Consider the following 15,330-nt stretch of genomic DNA (forward strand, 5'->3'; position numbering starts at 1 on the left):
TTGATTTTCATTTCAGCACTTTTAAGGATGAATGAAGCAATGTTTCAAAAGCTATAAGGGTACCAGCAAATTTACACATGACTGTATTACATAACACCAATACCAACGTAAAAATGTGAATTGAAACAGTGTTAAGATCAATTCTAATATTATGTGTAATACAATGTGAATGTCTATGTATATAGACATTTTTCAACTTTAGATAGGGTTGCTGTCTGTGTCTTGCCTAGGTATATTTACCCTCTCTCAAGACAGAAAGCGATGGGAAATCCAACATTTTACAGTTGTAACCAGAAAAGGAGGGAAAGGGAAATCTTCTAGTGGGGACACTTGTTCTGGTGTTAGCTTTCTAATAGGAAGATTTTCCAGAATTTTTAGAGATTTCCTTTAACATCCTGATCCACCAAGGACAGAAAGTGAAGATAAGGGCACACAAACAAAGGTTTTTATTCTTGCTTACTCTATACAAAACTGGGGAAAAAAAGTTTTGACTATACATAACTTTAAGAAGCTTTTAAAAAAAAATTGGCTAGTGTATGTCTGGGCCTAGATCTAGGACTTTATATTTGTGTAGCGCCACAAAAAAGAAATCAGGGGAGCAAGAGATTTCAGGATAGGAAAGCTTTATTTTAAACTTACAGTCTATCTCAGAAACACCAGCTCGCCAAAGGTAGACGCTCATTACATAAGGCAATTTACCAATTCCCTTTATTCACATGGAATAAAAACATAATTTTTACTGTAGACAATGTTTTGATATTAGCCACTGTAAAAATAATATAGTGATGCTTCTTCTGCTTTTTTTAGGGAATTGCAAGAATGGGTAGTCCACTTTACAATACTGCACAAATGTGTATGAACTAGGCACCAACTATTCTTTAATTTTATGTATTAATTTAATGTTAAAGGTGTTAACAAACAAATATTTACTTCTTTGCACTTGCTTGTCGTCATTATGTTCATCACACCACCATAACATTTACATTTTTTTTGGATGGTATTTTTTGGAGGACAATGTTCTTTTAACCACTTCAAGACCAGGTGTTTAGACCCCCTTCCTGGCCAGGCCATTTTTCAGTGTTCAGCGCTGCAGTACTTTGACTGATGTTTATTCTGTCATGCAACGCTGTACTGAAATTAATTTTATACAATTTTTTGGGGACAGATAGAGCTTTCTTTTGGTGGTATTTAAACACCACTGGTGTTTTTATTTTTTATTATAATTAGGAAAAATGACAGAAAAGTTTTTTTTTAAAGTTTTTTTTTTTACATTATGTTAGGAAACATTTATTATTACCCAGTTTTTTGGTAAAATATAAAAGATCGGGTCACGTCGGGTAAATAGACACCAAACATGCCAAGCTTTAAAATTGCGCGCACCCGCGAATTTGCAGGAAACTACCATACCCAAAATTGGCCATAGGCGACACTTTAAAAGCTTTTACCGCTCCTCAGTTTAGTGTTATCAGTGATTGATGGCCCTAGAATTATTGCTCTCACTCCGACGTTCGCAGCGATATGTAACATGTGCGGCGTAATGGGCGCAATCGTCTTTTTTGCACGTATGTGCCCCCGACGCACATGTATGTATTGGTGGGGACTTACATTTTTTTTCTTTATTATTATTTTTTATTTCCTTTTGTTACGGCGGATCGCTTGTATGGTAACAGGCATCGCTGCCTGTTTTTAAAAAACGGCCATTTCGCACGCGTGCGAGGGGGCATGTCTGAGCGGACGCCTAAAGATGCCCGCTCAGATCTAGAGAGCTCCCGGCCGGCCGTTTTTCTACTACGGCCGGCCCGGAGGCAGTTAAAGTTACATAAAGCCAAAACTGTTTAGTTCTGTCAGGAAGATTTCCCTTTTTTCCTGTCACTGAGACACACCAGGAAGTAAGTGGAAATCTCCTTTTTAGGGGAAGGTTACTCATCACCTCCTATTTCTGTGATAACTCTAAAATGTGGAATTTACCATCACGTTTCAGGAAAAATAGGTAGTGTTACACCCACAGCAGTAAAATGCTGTCAGGGGTTTTAATAAGTCTTAAGTGTATCTAAAATAAACAAAAAATGGTAATAAGTCGACTTTAATGTTCTCTATAAAATTTAGAGTAATATTGATACAGTAAAAAGTGTCAGGGCTATATAAATGAGTAAAATAAAGAAATCATAAGCACAACTCATTCTATGAAATTCGGATCACAAGTGAAAATATGTTTAAATGACTAGGTTCAGAAATGTTATAATAATAATTAAGTAAGAGCTTACATAAGGACAATTTGTTAAAACAATTGTATTCAATACATAAACCACTCACAGACATTTTGTGACAAAGTAAAAAAGTATACAATGTCAGTGATGTTCAATTAATTGGAGTATTGAACTACATACAGGTTAGGAACAATAGTAATTATAACCTTTGCAATGACTGAAATGCACAGAATTGCCACATCTCATAACATTTTACAAAAGTGTTTCATTTCTCTCAAATATGATAGTTTATATTTTTGGCTCCACTGTAATTAGGGGCACTGTTACAAATACATTGCTTTTATAGTGCAGAGCCCTTCTAATTAATATAACTGTCAGGGTGACATTTGTGATTCTTTTGTTTAAATAATGCATCTAGAACTCATTCCTCTAAAGTTTTACAAAATGAATGTGTAAAATGGGGAAAAAATAATGCAGTTTCTATTGTATATTTGTGTTTCAATCATATTTTGTAATAGATATAATATTTGTTTAATTGATATAATACATTTTCATTTTCAAGCTGCTTCTGTTAATGAGAATGAAAAAATAAGTCTGTTTGGCAGCATGGAGGGAGGAATTATATTTAAGGAGGGCTTTATACAGGGTGAAGTCTTGCAGAGACCTTCTTTTATGCCACACTTGCTCGAGAGCAAGCTATGTCTTTTAAAATTTCTAGTATCTTCTTGTTGCCGTGGTTGTAGTGGATGTGGCCTAAGTCTGCGTTAAGTGAGAGAGGCTGAGATATATAAGAAGGATGAGGGTAGTAGCCGTGTCAGGGCAGGGGTGAGATTGTGTCATAGAGATATTTAGTAGCAGAGAAGAGAAGGGGGGAAGTGGCAAAGGTTTCTCCGGGTAACAGTGTGCTGATTTGGGGGATTCAGGGTTTAGGACTGGGTGAGCATGAAACTGTTAGGATGTTGGGATCTGAGAGAGGAAAATGTGTGCCACTACTAATTATAATATATAGTGAGAGCATGTTTCCCACAGCTTCTTCCCACATACGTAGATAATGAAGATGGCCCAACTCATCTTCCTTGGAGTAGCTTTCCCATGCATTGCTTTCAAAAGGTACCTAAGTTAGGATGTAATGTTTTGCTGGATCAATCTTCTCAGTCTTGCAACTATCATAAAGGGGAGCTGAAGCATTACTAGTGGCAGTGGTATTATAATATCATTTGTGGTCAGTGCTATGTCCACTGTCGTTCTTATTTTCTACTGGAATGCATATAGCTAGGGATGAGAAAATGATGTATACTGGGAAATTACAGACCAGTCTGCCTACCATTAATAGTATGCAAAAGTATTTGAGGGAATGGTAAGGGACTATATCCAGGAATTTTCTGGAGAAAATTGTATCATAAGCAACAACTAGCAATGATTTATGAAAGACCATTCTTGTCAGACCAAATTACTAACGTTCTATGATTAAGTAAGTATCAATCTGGATTTAGAAAGGACAATTGAGGGCAATTGAAATAGTCAATTGGGATTTTGATAAAGCATTCTATACAGCCCCACATAAATGCTTACTTTACAAACCATGGTCAATGGGCATTGAGGAAATGGTGTATACACAGATAGAAAACTGGCTACCGGAATGGCGGCATAGCCATCTATGGCTCCATCTATGAGAGCATAGATAAATGGCTCATTTTATAAATGGAATAGGGTTGTGATTGGTGTGCCCCAGGGCTCTGGCTTAGGACCCATATTGTTTAACCTGTTTATTAACAATATTGAGGTTGGTATAAATAGTTCACTATCAGTGTTTTCTGATAATACCACAATATGCAGGGTAAATAGCTTATCACAAGACATTACAAGACCTTAACCCCCTCATTACTGAGCTTGTTTTCAGTTTCTGTTCGTAAATGACTGACACACTGTTTACATTTTTGCTGTGGGATTCTTCCACGGCAGTAATATACTTTCTTACTAAATGTACCCACACATATTATATATAGGACAGATAGGGATATATAATTATATCAAACATGTGTACCTAACGCCTCACTTAGTTCAAATAAAATATAAAAAAATTAGGAAAACATTTTAAAGAAAACACTTTTTTTCACAAGTTTTGATTATTATTGTTTTTTAGAATTTTTATAATTATTATAGTATAAAAAATATATTTATATATCATTTTTATTTTCTTAATTTTTTTTACACTTTTTTTGTCAGTTTATATCAAGCAGTCACTATGTCAGAAACGCATACCGCTCCGATGTCTGAGACCAGCACGGGGACGGCCCCGCCATCAGCGTCTCGTTGCCAGGCGACGGGTGGGCGTTCCGCAGCGCTCCACTCCTCCTTCCTCTTGTCAGCTGAGGCAGCGTGATGACGTGACGGACTCGGCCCGGCGGCGTCCCGTTGCTCATCTCCGGCTCCGCCCCCAACAAATGCTCTCTGCCTACTTAAATGTAGGCTGAACACTTGCTCGACATTCTAGCACAGTAGTACGTCGAGCAAGCTACTTAGGGACCTCACAGATACTGGAAGAAATCTCTGCGACAGACCACCGGACCTCTGTGACCTCTGGAACCACCACTCTGGAATTCCTAGCAGCAAGGAGACAGCTGCACTTCCTCTGACTGGACATTCCAACTAAACAGCAAGTAGCCATTAGCATATACTGCATTCAGGGGAAGTGTTGTTGCTGACACCTTGAGGGGAAGCTCAATCATCACGCCTCCTCTCCTATTGATATCAGTTATGCACTACTGCTGCATAGCACATAAAGCTTGTTATCACCTGCATGATACTGATACTTGGGGTGAGTGAAGTTAACTACCTCTACTATCATAACCTGCCGTACCATATACTCTGGACTGTTACATTTACTGTTTGTATTAGAGTTACCTAAAGTTCGGCCTCCTAGTGAAGTAACTAAGGCATTTGAGCTACAAACCCCAACACGCCCCCAATGCTGTACAATTGAGGGTGTGAAGATTCAACTCATCCACTTAACTACTCCCACAAACAAATGGTGTATGATGTGTAAGGGGTTCCGACTTCACTCACTGCATTAAAGTGTGACTGTGAACCTCCCACCTGAACCATTTCCACTTACCTCCGCAGCTGAGATCCTACACACATCGTTGAGCTCGCACGGATCATTACACACTATGACTGCCTAATAAATTAACTTTTTAATTTTTGGTTATTATTAGGCTGCTCCAAACTTAGGAACAGCTAATAATAATCTGAGAGACTTATCCTGACCATATGTCTGAATTGGATCTCACTAAAGGCTTCTGATTGTGCCCAGACGATTAGAAGTGATACATTTCAGTGACAGAGATGCATTGTAACATTGTGCCTGAAATGTATCACACAGCTTCATAGACATCGGGCCAGTCTATGGAGCTGTCAAAACAAATAGCAGAAAAGTGACTCACTCTGCTACCTCTCTGCTATCTTTAGCTGTCAAATAGCGGTTCGCTATTTAGCGATCCGGTATTTGTATGTAATGACTTAATTCTTTCATTAATGAAAGAAAGAAGCTTTTACAAAAGCTTAACTATTTCATTAATGAATGCCTCAATACTGAGGCATTCATTAATGAATGGTAACTGCTGAGAATCAGCAGTTACTAGCATTACAGAGCCTCAAATAACTGGTCACGTACAGTGTACGTGGCCAGTCATATAGGCACTTCGTGGTGGGACAGTGTATGTCTCCAGTCACGAAGGGGTTAATAAAAAAGGAGTGGGCGGCTACATGGCAGATGAGGTTCAGTATTGAAAAATTTAAAATTTTCCGTTTTCTTTCCTTGCACTCTATTATATCTAGTACACACTTTTTTGGAGTATGGAAACCCTGGATAGAGTTTATAGCCTCGGCAGAACATCAGGACTTGATATAGATAAGGTAAACAAGAGCAACATTGACATCTTTGAAAAGAAAGGGAAACCCTCCTTCTGGTCATAGAGGATCTTTGTTTTTTTTGTTTGTTTTTTATCTATCCTTTTCTTTCTTTTTCTTTCTTTTGTTTTTAAAGGACGGGGCAGGGGAATGGGAGGGATTAGAGGGTGAATGGATGGGGCAGATAATGCATTTAGAAAGGGGATATAACTGGAAATGAGATGGGTGAAGATTTTAATACTGAGGAAACCAAAAAGATATGGGGATGCTGTGACGGACCCCCGTACTCAGGATGAGTATGTCCGCCGCAGTCTTCTTCCTTGCTGAGGAGATATTGGAACCCGCTGATCTGTAGCTCCCAGTTTCCCCAGTCACTAGCCAAGGCTTGAGTGTAGGGTAAACAAACTCTCCTTTATTGACAAACTGCACAAACATTTATACAGAAAGTGATCAGATCAGATTATAATCCCATCACATCCCCCTCCCCCTCCCCAGAAATCGTGTCTTCACAACACCACAGGTGTCCACCTGCTAACGAACTCCAGACAGCCATAGCAGAAGCCTGGCCAGAATGTCATTGTTCTGAGCTCCCTCAGAGAACAATGGGAGATAACGAGGGATGGTGCTGATAGTCTTTCCATAACCAGGTCACACAGCATAACGCACTCAAACATAACTCAACCCCAATACACATTTAACTTATAAACTCATAACCGTGTCGTCACAGATGCAACCTAGCAGGCTTTATACTAATCTTCACTGTTTTGTGTTATATGAGTATTGCAATGAGAGATAAGAACATTAGCATAATGGAATTGGAAATGTCAATAAGATATGTATGTATATAAAAATGACAATAAAGAGATATTATAAGATATTATAGATGGTATAAGAAGTTCACCTTCAGTGTTTGCTGCTGAAATACTTTTTCATATGCCTCCAAAGCAATTTATGATACCCCTCATTATTCACGTGTCCCTATTTTTTGGGGAAACTTTTCTCTCTTGGGCAAAAGTTTGTTTCCTGTTTATTACGTATCTATGACATCTCATCTGTTCTATTTGGTTTAGATTTGAAAATTGTGCTTTTGTTTTCTTCATTATATTTTATGCTCAATTTTGCTTCTTAGTTTAGTTATGTATAGGGGAATCCATCTTACCATTAGTTTAATGTTCCTCTGCCTTGGCTCGCCAGAGGTTCCCATTTTTTATCTTCTCTCAATCTCCTACCCTTATCTCAATGTAGGTTTATATACTCCCTGTGGTTCTAGATCAACTCCTGCTGGTCCCTCTTCCTTCTGTTGCACCCCCTCTATTTTTTCTAATCTATCCCATATGAATGTCGGCCCTGGTGCCTATGTGATCAACCCGTCCTATGCAAACTGCTCTCCTAGTGCAGTTATGCTGATTTTGTCAGACGTATTCCCTTACTCGTTTCTGTCTTTTTTCTTCTGTCCTGTTTGCTTTTCTCTTCTTTCACTTTCTTTTCATTCCTCTCTGGCATGTGACTGCCCCTATTTGTAATACCTATTTTAGATTTCCGCTGCCCTATGCTGCTACCTTCATCATAATAACCCCTCTGCTCTCCTTATGGCCCCGCCAATGTCCAAGGCTTTGATGCACCTGGTAAATGCTCTAAAGCACTTGGTTTTTATCATTCCTGCAGAGCTGACATTCTATTCTTGCAGTAAACTAAATTTGCTTCGCTTTCTTGCCCCCATTATCTAGGAAAGCGTTATATCCATTTTTACCAGGCTATCTTTAAGGCAAAGAAGAGGGGTGTGTTGATAGCCTTCCGCTCTTATTTACCCTTTGTTTGTCATAAACAAATTGCGGACGTTATCTTATCCTGCATGGATCCATATATGATATTGATATCACCTTAGCTTCATATTATGCCCCTAATACTTTTCAAGCAAGGTTCTTTTCCCATTTTTTTTAACGGATCTCCCACCATGGTAGGGGTCTGGTCATCTTGGTTGGAGACACTAATGTAGTCTTGAACCCTTTTGTTGATCACACAGGGAATCCCTCTGCAAACTCAACCCATAGTGCTACAGGTACACAATCTACTTCTTGAAGATCATTATTAAATACTCACTGATTGATAGATCTTTGGAGAGAACTGCACCCCACTTCAAAGGATTATACGTATTATTCTCATCCACATGGGGTTTTCCAGAGAATAGATAATTTATTTGTCCCCCAAAGCTCTCTCTCCTCTTTCATTTAGGCTGTTTTCTCCCCACGTCTTGGTCTGACTATTACTCTGTCATGGCTGAGTGTTTTGCTTTTCCTAGTCGATCCTCTCATTTCACATTGCGCCTCAACAAATCCCTTCTTTCGTCTGAGACCTCCATTAATAGAATTCGCTCAGCTTTATAGAGTCCTATTTCTAGTTCAATGTAAACTCTGTTAGTTCCTAGATTTCCCTTATGGAAGCAAAGCCACTCTTAGAGGTGACTAAATTAATTTGGCTTCCTTTCTTTAAAAAAAACCCAGAGATGGTAAAATTGCGGAGCTTTCTAGAACCTTGTCAGATTTGGAGGCATCCTGGAGATCGACGCCCTTCACTACTTTAAAAATTCAGGTGGAGGCTGTCAAACTGCAACTTAACTTGCTCTTGAACAACAAAGTAGAGAAAGAGTTGCCATGGAACTAGCAACATTTTTATATGCGTACCAACAAACCTGACCCAAAACCTAAAATGCGGCCCTCTCCTAAACATGTTGTTAGGCTTCATACTTCCACTGGCACGGTCACTGCTAATCCGATAAACATCATTAACATATTCTGGGGTCACCTAGCTTCTGTTTATTCTGGATCCCCCTATATTGAACCCACCCCTGCAGAAATGCCTATTTCAGGACCTTCAATTTCCTTCCATCTCCTCTACTATCTGAGACTCTTTGGACTCCAACATTACTAAGGATAAAGTTCTCATGGCCATTTCTTCTCCAAAAGCTAACATTTTGACTTTGGTTGGTCTCTAAAGACACTTGCCTATCTTGGTATACGTCTTACCTCTACTTATGACTCCTTATACTGGGCCAACTATATCCCTCTCTTTCTATCTCCAAAAAACCCCTTATCCTCCTGGAACACTCTGCCCATTTCTTGGTTTGGTCACATTTATACTGTGAAGATGACCCTGCTTCCCAAACTCCTCTATTTCTTCCAAACCTTCCCCGTCGCTATCCCCAGTTATATTATGCAGTCTATGCAGAATCATCTTATGTCTTTTGTTTGGCAGAATAAATGTTCCAGGATTGCTTGAAAGAGTATGGGGTCTATTCACGATCCTTCGGCTAGCTTCGGCCCCAGGACCCCTTCGGTTCAATAGAACCGAAGGGCTGCTGTACCGGCCACTTGCAGAGAGATCAGCGTCCCTGGTTATCAGCTAACCAGGGACACTGATCTCCAAACAGCCTAACTCTCCCTGGCGCTCCGGGAGTCTCACGCTCCCAGCCGCCAAGGATAGAAACACTGCTTTTTCTTTTTTTTTTATTCTGACACGGAGCCGTGTCAGAATAGAAAATTAAAAATAATTTGGCCATAGAAATGTATTGCTAGATTCCTATTGGCTTTTTCAATTTGCAATAGCCAATAGCAAACTAGCATTGCACCCGCCCTCTGCTGCAGTTCTCCATCAGGTTCACAACTACTGATTGACAGCAGCAGAGGGCAGGAACAATAGCTAGTTTGCTATTGGCTGTTGCAAATTGAAATAGCCAATAGGAATCTAGCAATGCATTCCTATGGCCCAAAAATATATTTTGCTATTCTGACATGGCTCCATGTCAGAATAAAAAAAAAAAAAAGAAATAAGAAAAAGCAGTGTTTCTCTCTTTGGCGGCCGGGAGTAGCAGCAAACTTGGTCCCGGTGGTGGTTTGAATGTCTCCTTAGGCAAGGAAGAGCATCCCACCGCTTGCCACCAATGTGACGGACCCCCGTACTCAGGATGAGTATGTCCGCCGCTGTCTTCTTCCTTGCTGAGGAGATATTGGAACCCGCTGATCTGTAGCTCCCAGTTTCCCCAGTCACTAGCCAAGGCTTGAGTGTAGGGTAAACAAACTCTCCTTTATTGACAAACTGCACAAACATTTATACAGAAAGTGATCAGATCAGATTATAATCCCATCACATCCCCCTCCCCCTCCCCAGAAATCGTGTCTTCTCAACACCACAGGTGTCCACCTGCTAACGAACTCCAGACAGCCATAGCAGAAGCCTGGCCAGAATGTCATTGTTCTGAGCTCCCTCAGAGAACAATGGGAGATAACGAGGGATGGTGCTGATAGTCTTTCCATAACCAGGTCACACAGCATAACGCACTCAAACATAACTCAACCCCAATACACATTTAACTTATAAACTCATAACCGTGTCGTCACAGATGCAACCTAGCAGGCTTTATACTAATCTTCACTGTTTTGTGTTATATGAGTATTGCAATGAGAGATAAGAACATTAGCATAATGGAATTGGAAATGTCAATAAGATATGTATGTATATAAAAATGACAATAAAGAGATATTATAAGATATTATAGATGGTATAAGAAGTTCACCTTCAGTGTTTGCTGCTGAAATACTTTTTCATATGCCTCCAAAGCAATTTATGATACCCCTCATTATTCACGTGTCCCTATTTTTTGGGGAAACTTTTCTCTCTTGGGCAAAAGTTTGTTTCCTGTTTATTACGTATCTATGACATCTCATCTGTTCTATTTGGTTTAGATTTGAAAATTGTGCTTTTGTTTTCTTCATTATATTTTATGCTCAATTTTGCTTCTTAGTTTAGTTATGTATAGGGGAATCCATCTTACCATTAGTTTAATGTTCCTCTGCCTTGGCTCGCCAGAGGTTCCCATTTTTTATCTTCTCTCAATCTCCTACCCTTATCTCAATGTAGGTTTATATACTCCCTGTGGTTCTAGATCAACTCCTGCTGGTCCCTCTTCCTTCTGTTGCACCCCCTCTATTTTTTCTAATCTATCCCATATGAATGTCGGCCCTGGTGCCTATGTGATCAACCCGTCCTATGCAAACTGCTCTCCTAGTGCAGTTATGCTGATTTTGTCAGACGTATTCCCTTACTCGTTTCTGTCTTTTTTCTTCTGTCCTGTTTGCTTTTCTCTTCTTTCACTTTCTTTTCATTCCTCTCTGGCATGTGACTGCCCCTATTTGTAATACCTATTTTAGATTTCCGCTGCCCTATGCTGCTACCTTCATCATAATAACCCCTCTGCTCTCCTTATGGCCCCGCCAATGTCCAAGGCTTTGATGCACCTGGTAAATGCTCTAAAGCACTTGGTTTTTATCATTCCTGCAGAGCTGACATTCTATTCTTGCAGTAAACTAAATTTGCTTCGCTTTCTTGCCCCCATTATCTAGGAAAGCGTTATATCCATTTTTACCAGGCTATCTTTAAGGCAAAGAAGAGGGGTGTGTTGATAGCCTTCCGCTCTTATTTACCCTTTGTTTGTCATAAACAAATTGCGGACGTTATCTTATCCTGCATGGATCCATATATGATATTGATATCACCTTAGCTTCATATTATGCCCCTAATACTTTTCAAGCAAGGTTCTTTTCCCATTTTTTTTAACGGATCTCCCACCATGGTAGGGGTCTGGTCATCTTGGTTGGAGACACTAATGTAGTCTTGAACCCTTTTGTTGATCACACAGGGAATCCCTCTGCAAACTCAACCCATAGTGCTACAGGTACACAATCTACTTCTTGAAGATCATTATTAAATACTCACTGATTGATAGATCTTTGGAGAGAACTGCACCCCACTTCAAAGGATTATACGTATTATTCTCATCCACATGGGGTTTTCCAGAGAATAGATAATTTATTTGTCCCCCAAAGCTCTCTCTCCTCTTTCATTTAGGCTGTTTTCTCCCCACGTCTTGGTCTGACTATTACTCTGTCATGGCTGAGTGTTTTGCTTTTCCTAGTCGATCCTCTCATTTCACATTGCGCCTCAACAAATCCCTTCTTTCGTCTGAGACCTCCATTAATAGAATTCGCTCAGCTTTATAGAGTCCTATTTCTAGTTCAATGTAAACTCTGTTAGTTCCTAGATTTCCCTTATGGAAGCAAAGCCACTCTTAGAGGTGACTAAATTAATTTGGCTTCCTTTCTTTAAAAAAAACCCAGAGATGGTAAAATTGCGGAGCTTTCTAGAACCTTGTCAGATTTGGAGGCATCCTGGAGATCGACGCCCTTCACTACTTTAAAAATTCAGGTGGAGGCTGTCAAACTGCAACTTAACTTGCTCTTGAACAACAAAGTAGAGAAAGAGTTGCCATGGAACTAGCAACATTTTTATATGCGTACCAACAAACCTGACCCAAAACCTAAAATGCGGCCCTCTCCTAAACATGTTGTTAGGCTTCATACTTCCACTGGCACGGTCACTGCTAATCCGATAAACATCATTAACATATTCTGGGGTCACCTAGCTTCTGTTTATTCTGGATCCCCCTATATTGAACCCACCCCTGCAGAAATGCCTATTTCAGGACCTTCAATTTCCTTCCATCTCCTCTACTATCTGAGACTCTTTGGACTCCAACATTACTAAGGATAAAGTTCTCATGGCCATTTCTTCTCCAAAAGCTAACATTTTGACTTTGGTTGGTCTCTAAAGACACTTGCCTATCTTGGTATACGTCTTACCTCTACTTATGACTCCTTATACTGGGCCAACTATATCCCTCTCTTTCTATCTCCAAAAAACCCCTTATCCTCCTGGAACACTCTGCCCATTTCTTGGTTTGGTCACATTTATACTGTGAAGATGACCCTGCTTCCCAAACTCCTCTATTTCTTCCAAACCTTCCCCGTCGCTATCCCCAGTTATATTATGCAGTCTATGCAGAATCATCTTATGTCTTTTGTTTGGCAGAATAAATGTTCCAGGATTGCTTGAAAGAGTATGGGGTCTATTCACGATCCTTCGGCTAGCTTCGGCCCCAGGACCCCTTCGGTTCAATAGAACCGAAGGGCTGCTGTACCGGCCACTTGCAGAGAGATCAGCGTCCCTGGTTATCAGCTAACCAGGGACACTGATCTCCAAACAGCCTAACTCTCCCTGGCGCTCCGGGAGTCTCACGCTCCCAGCCGCCAAGGATAGAAACACTGCTTTTTCTTTTTTTTTTATTCTGACACGGAGCCGTGTCAGAATAGAAAATTAAAAATAATTTGGCCATAGAAATGTATTGCTAGATTCCTATTGGCTTTTTCAATTTGCAATAGCCAATAGCAAACTAGCATTGCACCCGCCCTCTGCTGCAGTTCTCCATCAGGTTCACAACTACTGATTGACAGCAGCAGAGGGCAGGAACAATAGCTAGTTTGCTATTGGCTGTTGCAAATTGAAATAGCCAATAGGAATCTAGCAATGCATTCCTATGGCCCAAAAATATATTTTGCTATTCTGACATGGCTCCATGTCAGAATAAAAAAAAAAAAAAGAAATAAGAAAAAGCAGTGTTTCTCTCTTTGGCGGCCGGGAGTTTTGTTTTTCTTTTTTTGGACGGCAGCAGAACCGCCGGACAATAGAAAACAGTTGGGCAGAGCTAGCTGTCACTGCTAGCTCCGCACAATCGTGTTCTATTAATTTTGTTCTACTTTTTAAACAATTTTTCTGTTCTGCTCGGTCCCACAGAGGGACCGAGCAGAACAGCCGAGCCGAATGACGCTCTGCGGCATTCGGCTATTCACTCACTGCTGTTCGGCATCTATGAGAATAGACCGAACAGCAGCGAGTAGCCGGCTTAGCCGATCCAGATGTTGGATCGGCTGAGTCGAACTCCTTCCAGTTATATGCTGTGCATGTTCGGCCGACCCGAAGCCACACGATGTATGGCTGATTTCAGCAGATATATGGCTGAAATCAGCCGTACCAGCCTGAAGTGAATAGCCGGACAGCGTCCGGACAGCGTTCGGCTCACTTCACTTTAGGTCGGTCATTCACTCGGCTGCCTACGGCAGCTTAGTGAATGGACCCCTATGTATTGCCATCATAGACAGGGAGGTCTTGGAGTCCCAGACCTTGCTAAATACTATAAAGCTGCTCAAATAACGCTTATCACAGCTTTTTATGACTTGGTTTACCCTACTCTTTGGACCCTCCTTCCATATTTACATCCCTGCTCCCTTACCAACTTTCCTTGGATCTTTCCCAATCTCTGGCAATCTCCTCCTGGCCCACTCATATCCTAAAAATTGGGAATACAGTTAAGTTCTCTGGTGCTTTCATATCTTCGCATCTTACTCTTTCCACACTTTTGGGAAACTCAATGTTCCCACCTACAGTACAATGGAGAGCCTCTCAGCGTTTGCTCGGTGGTACACCCAGGGATAAACTATCCTTTTCTGCTTTCTGCAGGATTCCAAATTGATCTCTTGGGAATACATAGTTGCTAAATTTGAATGATACATTCAAATTAAACATTGGGTTCAATATTTGAGGTCCAGTCTTGATATCTCTACTTCCCTCTCTTTTTTTGAACATATACTGTATGCCTTAAATCCCCTCGTTCTCCACTGCTCATTTCTATTTCATACTCTCAATTAAACTCCTTATCTTCCCTTGAAACAACCGTGCCTTGGCGCGGCAGTGCGGCTTTCACATCATCTGCAGAAGACGTGTATCCAAACCTCTGTCATTGTCCTTAGTGGTGAGACAAGTTGTTTTACATGCTGGTTTGTGATTGTGCCATGATGCCTTTCTACTGTTTTACTGTTCAAAGCCCATTTTGTGTGCACCTTACTGTATAACTGGTAGCGAATTGTTGAGTGCATTTGACGTTTGTTTTGCTTTACCAGGCCATGTGCCCTCGGCCTTGGGAGGGTATCCCCATGGCTGATGGGGACAAGGGCCTCTTCCCCACAACCCTGATCCGGTGGTTGTGGGGGTCTGCGGGCAAGGGGGCTTATTTGCATCGGGGTACCACTTTAATTAAGGTGGCATCCATATGCAACCATCCCCCCGTGTGAATGAGTAAGGGGTACTTGTACCCCTACTCATTCACTAAAGGGTGAAAATTCAAAGTAAATAAACAAACCACTCTTTAAAAAAAAAAATGGCTCCATCGATGTAATCCAGCGTCAATCACGATGCACGATGCCCGCCGACCTGCCGAAATAAAAAAAGTCCCCTCAATGAAAACTCGCCACAAAATGACAATCAGCCG

Source organism: Nanorana parkeri, unplaced genomic scaffold (genome assembly GCF_000935625.1).
Source record: "Nanorana parkeri isolate BGI_ZX_2015 unplaced genomic scaffold, ASM93562v1 scaffold446, whole genome shotgun sequence".
NCBI classification, from domain to species: Eukaryota; Metazoa; Chordata; class Amphibia; order Anura; family Dicroglossidae; genus Nanorana; species Nanorana parkeri.